Source organism: Rutidosis leptorrhynchoides, chromosome 1 (assembly GCF_046630445.1).
Source record: "Rutidosis leptorrhynchoides isolate AG116_Rl617_1_P2 chromosome 1, CSIRO_AGI_Rlap_v1, whole genome shotgun sequence".
Classification (NCBI taxonomy): Eukaryota; Viridiplantae; Streptophyta; class Magnoliopsida; order Asterales; family Asteraceae; genus Rutidosis; species Rutidosis leptorrhynchoides.
The window spans coordinates 28,394,612-28,406,233 of NC_092333.1; positions in this window are offsets into that span (position 1 = coordinate 28,394,612).

Genomic DNA, 11,622 nt, shown 5'->3' on the forward strand with positions numbered 1-11,622 from the left:
ATATATGTATAAATACAAGATATATATATATATATATATATATATATATATATATATATATATATATATATATATATATATATATATATATATATATATATATATATATATATATATATATATATATATATATATATATATATATATATATATATATATATATATATATAATACAATTCAATATATACATAAATTATATATATAATTATGGATACACTTATAAATAAGACTATATGCTCATAAGGAAACATGTCGATTTAAAATCCCTTTCAAACTATTTCCAATTCTTGTATTTATCTATCAATTAATTCCTTTACAGCTAAACCGATCCAAAATCTGTTAAGGGTTAAAATCACCTTTTAATTTTTTATAAATAATCCGTACTTGATTACACTGTATATGATGAATCAATTAATCACTACAAACCATTATAGTTTGAGTTTTAGTATTACCAATTCCTTAAATTACTCAGACACAACCCAATTCACAAAGAAAAGTCGAATTTTTTTAACAGAAAAAGCTGAGCCGGTTATATCACTCTGTTCGTGTTTCATTTTTTCAAAACCTTTAGAACCGAATCAAAATTCAAAATGTGTAAGTGAGGATTTGTTAGGAATACACTACTCAATCTTTCTGCAAAATATTAATTTACAAATATTGATATCGATCATGAATTTGCGAGTCAAACATTTACTTTAAAAAGTCAACAAGTTTGTTCTTGGTAAAATCTGAAATTGTTTTGATGTTTCTGGGTAAATTGATAAATCATAAAGTTTCTATAAACCATTTACAACACAATTCATGTTGTAAATATTACCTGAAACGACCTCTAATTCGAAATCAAGATTTCTGTTTTGTTTTTGGGGTCGCGACTGCTGTAGCAGCTCTAAATATTTTTTGTTTGTTTGCTTTTTAATACAAACATCTGATTTTGATTATGTGTGATTGCCTTAAAATATCTAAATTATTGATGGGGCGATTTAAACTAGTTTAATCTCTGGTTGAGATTAATTGGAGAAGATGAACTAGGAAAACAGATAGATAATGATTTAAAAACAATTGATTCATATAAAAACCAGAAAGGCAGGAATGGAGGAGTGGATAGAATGGTGTTCGGGTATTCGAGAGGTCACGGGTTCGAGTCCCGTTTGGTGCATTTTTTTATAACAAGCTTTCAAAGGGTATAACTATTTATCTTTCATTTTTATTATTATTAATATTATTTTTATTGTTATTATTATTATTATGAATGTTGTTATTATTATCAATTTATGTTATTATTATAAGTATTATTAATATTAATTAATGAATACTAGTTATTTTTGTTATTTTTATTATTAATATATGTATTAGTCACCATTTATTATAATTAACATACTTATAATTACAATTATGGTTATTATTAGAATTAATAGTGAGATTACTAATATTATTACCATTAATAGTATTAGTATTAAGTTGTATTATTATTAATATCATAGTTAATAAAAAGATTGTTATTGTTATTAGGTATTAAGAAATATTAACAAAAGTATTATTTTCATTATCACAAATGTTAAATTTTTCTTTTCATTTAAAATTTCTGTTATTAACATTATTCTTATTATTATTATAAGTATGTTTATTATTGTTAATATTATTATTATCAGTATTACCTATATCATTATTACTAAAGTTTTAATGACGATGTTAAAGTTATAAGTATATAAAGATTATATATACAAAAATATATTTAAAATTTCATAACTTAACTATAATAATATTCTTATATGTAAAATGAAAATTCATAAAATGAAACTTAATAAATTATTACATATATATATATATATATATATATATATATATATATATATATATATATATATATATATATATATATATATATATATATATATATATATATAACAACTACATTACTAATAATAACATATAAATTATTTGATTACGATTATATGTATTAACAAATACACAAATGATATAGGTTCGTGAATCCGAGGCCAACTCTGCATTGTTCAGTTGTTCAATATAGTCATATGTATTTTTACTACAAAATACATTAGGTGAGTTTCATTGATCCCCTTTTTACTCATTACATTTTTGGGCTGAGAATACATGCAAATGCTTTATTAACTGTTTTACAATATTTAAATGCGTGAGTTTCATTTGCTCCCTTTTTAAATGTTTTTGCAATATATATTTTTGGGACTGAGAATACATGCGCAATTTTTATAAATGTTTTACGAAATAGACACAAGTAATCGAAACTACATTATATGGTTGAATGATCGAAATCGAATATGCCCCTTTTTATTAAGTCTGGTAATCTAAGAATTAGGGAACAGACACCCTAATTGACGCGAACTCTAAAGATAGATCTATCGGGCCCAACAAGCCCCATCCAAAGTACCGGATGCTTTAGTACTTCGAAATTTATATCATGTCCGAAGGAGGATCCCGGAATGATGGGGATATTCTTATATACATATTGTGAATGTCGGTTACCAGGTGTTCAATCCATATGAATGATATTTTTGTCTCTATGCATGGGACGTATGTTTATGAGAAATGGAAATATGAAATCTTGTGGTCTATTAAAATGATGAAAATGATTATTTATGTTAAACTAATGAACTCACCAACCTTTTGGTTGACACTTTAAAGCATGTTTATTCTCATGTACGAAAGAAATCTTCCGCTGTGCATTTGCTCATTCTAGAAATATTACTTGGAGTCATTTATGGCATCTTTCAAAAGACGTCGCATTCGAGTCATTGAGTTCATCAAGATTATTATTTAGTCAATTAAAGTTGGATATATTATAAAATGATATGCATGCCGTCAACTTTTGATGTAAAGCAAGTTGTCTTTTAAAAACGAATGCAATGTTTGTAAAAATGTATCATATAGAGGTCAAGTACCTCGCGATGTAATCAACTATTATGAATCGTTTATAATCGATATGGACTTCGTCTGGATGGATTAGGACGGGTCGTTAAACCTCTCCTAACCCCAGCAAGAGAATCCAAAACTCCGGACCAAGGTAATGAACTGATCACTTTGAAAGATGAACATGCAACGGGTCTCTTGCTTACTCTGTATAATTGTCGTGGGATATTTTGTAGGGGGTGCATGCTTTCTCTGATCTCTCCATGCTCCAGTGGGTGGTGGTTTAAGACAACCTTGATCATTGATAAGTCTGTCGATCATGGCAAAGATTTCTTCTTCACTAGCCCAGTCCTTTTCCTTCCTTTTTTCTCTTAAAAGTCACCTTCACATCCTTACCACTTACATTCTTTGGTCCTTCTGTTTCACCAGGGGCAACATTATCAACTACCATAGCATCAGGTTGTCCATCAACAGCTTTCTGATCAACCATTTGCTCATCCACACATTGCTCTTCTGTATCTAGGTTGATCGCATTCATGTTTTCCACCTTCTCAATGACATGTCTGGACAGCTGTGCAAAACAGGAAATCTGGTTAATAAAAACAACAGACGCAAGGACGCAATACTAACTTTGCATCCACAAAGCGCAAGGTCGTAAGACAAACTTTGCGTCCACGAAGCGCAAGGACGCAAGTGAAATGTCCCGTTCTTATTGATTAAAAACGTTCCATATTAATTGATTTCGTTGCGAGGTTTTGACCTCTATATGAGACGTTTTTCAAAGACTGCATTCATTTTAAAACAAACCATAACCTTTATTTCATCAATAACGGTTTAAAAAGCTTTACGTAGATTATCAAATAATGATAATCTAAAACATCCTGTTTACACACGACCATTACATAATGGTTTACAATACAAATATGTTACAACAAAATAAGTTTCTTGAATGCAGTTTTTACACAATATCATACAAGCATGGACTCCAAATCTCGTCCTTATTTAAGTATGCGACAGCGGATGAAATGTCCCGTTCTTATTGATTAAAAACGTTCCATATTAATTGATTTCGTTGCGAGGTTTTGACCTCTATATGAGACGTTTTTCAAAGACTGCATTCATTTTTAAACAAACCATAACCTTTATTTCATCAATAAAGGTTTAAAAAGCTTTACGTAGATTATCAAATAATGATAATCTAAAATATCCTGTTTACACACGACCATTACATAATGGTTTACAATACATATATGTTACAACAAAATAAGTTTCTTGAATGCAGTTTTTACACCATATCATACAAGCATGGACTCCAAATCTTGTCCTTATTTAAGTATGCGACAGCGGAAGCTCTTAATAATCACCTGAGAATAAACATGCTTAAAACGTCAACAAAAATGTTGGTGAGTTATAGGTTTAACCTATATATATCAAATCGTAACAATAGACCACAAGATTTCATATTTCAATACACATCCCATACATAGAGATAAAAATCATTCATATGGTGAACACCTGGTAACCGACAATAACAAGATGCATATATAAGAATATCCCCATCATTCCGGGACACCCTTCGGATATGATATAAATTTCGAAGTACTAAAGCATCCGGTACTTTGGATGGGGTTTGTTAGGCCCAATAGATCTATCTTTAGGATTCGCGTCAATTAGGGTGTCTGTTCCCTAATTCTTAGATTACCAGACTTAATAAAAAGGGGCATATTCGATTTCGATAATTCAACCATAGAATGTAGTTTCACGTACTTGTGTCTATTTTGTAAATCATTTATAAAACCTGCATGTATTCTCATCCCAAAAATATTAGATTTTAAAAGTGGGACTATAACTCACTTTCACAGATTTTTACTTCGTCGGGAAGTAAGACTTGGCCACTGGTTGATTCACGAACCTATAACAATATATACATATATATCAAAGTATGTTCAAAATATATTTACAACACTTTTAATATATTTTGATGTTTTAAGTTTATTAAGTCAGCTGTCCTCGTTAGTAACCTACAACTAGTTGTCCACAGTTAGATGTACAGAAATAAATCGATAAATATTATCTTGAATCAATCCACGACCCAGTGTATACGTATCTCGGTATTGATCACAACTCAAACTATATATATTTTGGAATCAACCTCAACCCTGTATAGCTAACTCCAACATTCACATATAGAGTGTCTATGGTTGTTCCGAAATATATATAGATGTGTCGACATGATAGGTCGAAACATTGTATACGTGTCTATGGTATCTCAAGATTACATAATATATAATATAAGTTGATTAAGTTATGGTTGGAATAGATTTGTTACCAATTTTCACGTAGCTAAAATGAGAAAAATTATCCAATCTTGTTTTACCCATAACTTCTTCATTTTAAATCTGTTTTTAGTGAATGAAATTGCTATGGTTTCATATTGAACTCTATTTTATGAATCTAAACAAAAAAAGTATAGGTTTCTAGTCGGAAAAATAAGTTACAAGTCGTTTTTGTAAAGGTAGTCATTTCAGTCGAAAGAACGACGTCTAGATGACCATTTTAGAAAACATACTTCCACTTTGAGTTTAACCATAATTTTTGGATATAGTTTCATGTTCATAATAAAAATCATTTTCTCAGAATAACAACTTTTAAATCAAAGTTTATCATAGTTTTTAATTAACTAACCCAAAACAGCCCGCGGTGTTACTACGACGGCGTAAATCCGGTTTTACGGTGTTTTTCGTGTTTCCAGGTTTTAAATCATTAAGTTAGCATATCATATAGATATAGAACATGTGTTTAGTTGATTTTAAAAGTCAAGTTAGAAGGATTAACTTTTGTTTGCGAACAAGTTTAGAATTAACTAAACTATGTTCTAGTGATTACAAGTTTAAACCTTCGAATAAGATAGCTTTATATGTATGAATCGAATGATGTTATGAACATCATTACTACCTTAAGTTCCTTGGATGAACCTACTGGAAAAGAGAAAAATGGATCTAGCTTCAATGGATCCTTGGATGGCTCAAAGTTCTTGAAGCAAAATCATGACACGAAAACAAGTTCAAGTAAGATCATCACTTGAAATAAGATTGTTATAGTTATAGAAATTGAACCAAAGTTTGAATATGATTATTACCTTGTATTAGAATGATAACCTACTGTAAGAAACAAAGATTTCTTGAGATTGGATGATCACCTTACAAGATTGGAAGTGAGCTAGCAAACTTGAAAGTATTCTTGATTTTATGAAACTAGAACTTTTGGAATTTATGAAGAACACTTAGAACTTGAAGATAGAACTTGAGAGAATTCAATTAGATGAAGAAAATTGAAGAATGAAAGTGTTTGTAGGTGTTTTTGGTCGTTGGTGTATGGATTAGATATAAAGGATATGTAATTTTGTTTTCATGTAAATAAGTCATGAATGATTACTCATATTTTTGTAATCTTATGAGATATTTCATGCTAGTTGCCAAATGATGGTTCCCACATGTGTTAGGTGACTCACATGGGCTGCTAAGAGCTGATCATTGGAGTGTATATACCAATAGTACATACATCTAAAAGCTGTGTATTGTACGAGTACGAATACGGGTGCATACGAGTAGAATTGTTGATGAAACTGAACGAGAATGTAATTGTAAGCATTTTTGTTAAGTAGAAGTATTTTGATAAGTGTATTGAAGTCTTTCAAAAGTGTATAAATACATATTAAAACACTACATGTATATACATTTTAACTGAGTCGTTAAGTCATCGTTAGTCGTTACATGTAAGTGTTGTTTTGAAACCTTTAGGTTAACGATCTTGTTAAATGTTGTTAACCCAATGTTTATAATAACAAAAGAGATTTTAAATTATTATATTATCATGATATTATGATGTACGAATATCTCTTAATATGATATATATACATTAAATGTCGTTACAACGATAAACGTTACATATATGTCTCGTTTCAAAATCATTAAGTTAGTAGTCTTATTTTTACATATGTATTTCATTGTTAATACACTTAATAATATATTTACTTATCATTTAACATAATTAACCAAGTGTATCAATATCTTAATATGATTCATATGTACCTAGTAAGACGTTGTTATAACGATAATCGTTATATATATCGTTTTCGAGTTTCTTAAATTAATAGTCTCATTTTTATGTATATAATGTGACAACCCGGAAATTTCCAACCAAATTTAAACTTTAATCTTTATATGTTTCCGACACGATAAGCAATATTTGTTAAGTTAAATTGCAAGAATTTTAAACTACGTTCATACATTCATTCAACCTCGACCATGTTCCAACGATTCACGAACCATTAAACGAATATGATTATATATGTATATGTGTATATATATTATAACTTGAAACGTAAACAAAATATTAGATTAAATACTTTATATGATTGTATCTGTTTCAAAATATTTATCAATGGAATTAGAAGATAAGATCAAATGATTGAATTATCAGATATATTGAATTATGATTACAAGTCTCTGTTGAAAGGCCCACGTTGATTTGAGAAATCTTTCCGTTTTAACAATATTCGAAAAATGGTAAAGTGATTTATAAATAAGAATAAATTATCAATCATTGAGAACTAGACAAAGGATAGTGGAAGATTGAATCTCATAAAGACTCGATTGATCTATTTAGTTTCAAACGTACAAAAACGTTTTCAGTTTAAAAAGAACTTTATTATTAAAACGTATATAACTTTTATAAATATCTAGAACCACTTTTGACAACTCATTACTTAACTAGTATGATAAAGATAACGATATTTATATTTTATTTTATTAAATATATATAACGATTTAAATTAATATTATATATATTTATACGCGTATTATACGTACATAGCTTTATACTTTTACTATACTTAAACTTTACCTTTACTTTATTTTTACTTTACTTTAACTTTAATAATTCACTTTAATAATTAATACTTTAATAATTCACTTTAATAATTCATACTTTAATAATTCATTTTAATAATTCATACTTTAATAATTCACTTTAATAATTCATACTTTAATAATTCACTTTAATAATTCATACTTTAATAATTCACTTTAATAATTCAAAAATCTATTATAAATAGAATTCAATAGGTTTCATTATTTCATAGAAACTTGAAAATATTTTTCTCTAAACTCTCTCAATCGATTTACATATATATATTTACTCCGTATTATTTCAAGATATTATTAGTATACATAAAATATTACGACGGAGTGCTGTCCGAGTGATTTCGAAATTGTTTTTCGAGTAGGATAGGATTAAGGAAATTATGGGTTATAGCTATGGAGGTGATTGAGTATGGTTCATGGGTATGCTCGTGAGGTCAATATAGTGTTTATCATTTCCGTTGCATCTACGTACCTTTCCTGCAATATTGAATCTCAATATTGATACGTGAGTACTCATAATTTAACTTTTACATACTAATAGTGTATCCCTGACTAGTGCTCGAGTATTTAGAATTATGCATGCTTGTACTTTTGATATTGCCCTTAGACAGGTTAGGTTGAATATTGAATTAGTTACACTTGCGGTTGAGATAAGGTATAAGATATGCATGTCCTTGGAAAGCGAGCGAAAAATTAAGGACTTTTCCTTTAGATATCGAATGGTTTCGATGAACGGATTAGAAGTTATAATCAATTGAATTTTCTATATTTTTATTAAAAATGATTATTATCGTCGTTTTTATCGTCGTTCTAGTTTTATCTTATTATTATCATTATTATTATCTTTATCAATAAAATGGATTTATCATTAAAAATTGTTATTTTTTTTTATTATTACTATTGTTATTATTGTTAAAGTTATAATTAGTATTATTATTATTATTATCCAATTATTATTATTATTATTATTATTATTATTATTATTATTATTATTATTATTATTATTATTATTATTATTATCATTATTAATATATATATCATTATTTAAAAATGGATATTGTCATTGTTATTATTATTATTACTATATTATCATTAAGATAATTATTAGTATTATCGTTAAAAATGTTATAGTAACTATCATTATTAATATTAGTGTAATTAAAACAAATATTTGTAACACCTAATTATTTTGATTACTATTATTATCATTATTATGAACACGATATAAAAGACGATTAAAAGCTATTAAACGAAACGATTAGGAAATAATGAGTAAGAGTATCATGATGAAATTAAAATATTATAAGATATTGATTTAGATAAAATTATCGTTCTTATTATTTTTATCATTACTATTATTATTAAAAATATCGTTAGTATTAAAACTATCATTTTAACAAAAAATATCATTTTAATAGAAATGTCATTGTTACTATAAAATATCATTATTATTATTATTTTAAATAGAATTATTATTTTAAAGATAATATTAAAAATTATCGTAAATATTAAAGTTATCATAATTAGAATTATCGTTTTATCATAATGTCATCTTAGTAATTATAAATATTGATATTTTTATAATAATTATTATTATTACAAAATAATACAACTTTTACTTACTATCATTATAGATATTATTTTATCAAATAAATATGTGATACAAACATATTTTACTACGTGTAATAACTTACTTTAATAATACCTATCATATTATCTTTATGATATTAAATGAACCCTATAAATTTTATTACTTAATATATATAAAAGTATATTATATTATATAAATTTAATATAAAATTTTATTTATTAATAAATAAATTATATTATTTACTCTAATAAATCTTTTAAAAATATTTAACAATATAAAACGATGATATTTAAACTATATATTAATCATGTAAAGATTTTGGAAATTATTTTGAGTCAAATTTACTTTTGTTGACTTTTGCATATTAGTCTCGAGCATTAGGATTGTGGTACACTATGACTTGGCCTAATTTGTTAGACAAATATTGACCAACACATAATTATATATAATTAATTTAGGTTCGTGAATTCGAGGCCAACCTTGCACTTGTTCAATGACGTTATATGTATTTTTACTACGAAATACAGTATGGTGAGTTTCATTTGCCTTTTTACCCTTTATATTTTTGGGACTGAGAATACATGCGCTTTTATAAATGTTTGACGAAATAGACACAAGTAATTGAAACTACATTCTATGGTTGAATTATCGAAATCGAATATGCCCCTTTTTATTAAAGTCTGGTAATCTAAGAATTAGGGAACAGACACCCTAATTGACGCGAATCCTAAAGATAGATCTATTGGGCCTAACAAACCCCATCCAAAGTACCGGATGCTTTAGTACTTCGAAATTATATCATGTCCGAAGGAGGATCCCGGAATGATAGGGGATATTCTTATATGTATCTAGTTAATGTCGGTTACCAGGTGTTCACCATATGAATGATTATTTTTTGTCTCTATGCATGGGACGTATATTTATGAGAACTGGAAATGAAATTCTTGTGGTCTATTAAAATGATGGAAATAAATGATTATGATAAACTAATGAACTCACCAACCTTTTGGTTGACACTTTAAAGCATGTTTATTCTCAGGTGTTAAAGAAATCTTCCGCTGTGCATTTGCTCATTTTAAAGATATTACTTGGAGTCTTTCATAGCATACTTCGAAGAACGTTGCATTCGAGTCATTGAGTTCATCAAAGATTATTATTAAATCAATTTATAGTTGGATAGTGGATATTATGAAATGGTATGCATGCCTGTCAATTTTTGATGTAAAGAAATATTGTCTTCTAAAAACGAATGCAATGTTTGTAAAATATATCATATAGAGGTCAAATACCTCGCAATGTAATCAACTATTGTGAATCGTTTATAATGTATATGAACGGGTCCTTTCAGTTGGTATCAGAGCGGTGGTCTTAGCGAACCAGGTCTGCATTAGTGTGTCTAACTGATAAGTCGTTAGGATGCATTAGTGAGTCTGGACTTCGACCGTGTCTGCATGTCAAAAGTTTTGCTTATCATTTCTAGTCGGAAATCATCTGCTTATCATCCATAGGAAATTACCTGCTTATCATTATTAGTCTAGACACGTCTTGCTACATTAATTGCATGAGTAGTGTATAGACAAACTTCATATCTTAGCGTATCTGCTAAATCATATCTTATCATATCTGTTACTTTAAACTTTACCTGACATACCCCGCAAATTCCTCCGTAATCTATGAAATCTTTTGATCTCTATATATAGATATCCTATGTAAATAGAATACCACCCGATAGCCGAAAAATCATTTTTATATCGAAAATCCTTTATCCAATCGTACGAAATGGAATTTGTCATCAGTTCAAGTCACTCGGATTCCGAAATGGAATCTCACTCAAGCTCCGAAAGCAGTGTGACCGGAATGGATCAACCAATCAGTCATCACCTATTCTGGATGAATTGGGGATGGGTTCGTAGCCTCCTCAATCATTGGAAACAAGAAGAAGGCGATCCTTTCCATCCACCACATTGCCCTCTTGGCGAAGAACCTGAAGCACTTACCGGCGAACCTGTTTGAGACACCATTTTCTCTCTCATTTCCAGGGTATCTCGTCACGATTATATACTACATCAAATTCTAGATTTTATTTATCCGTTCGTTCCGACCGACAATCATCCTGGAATAATAGAAGAAGTCAACGAACTTCGCGCTCGGGTAGTGGCTTTGGAGAATATGGTGCAGAGATTACAAACACCAGCAGCAGCACCAGCAGCATAACCAGTA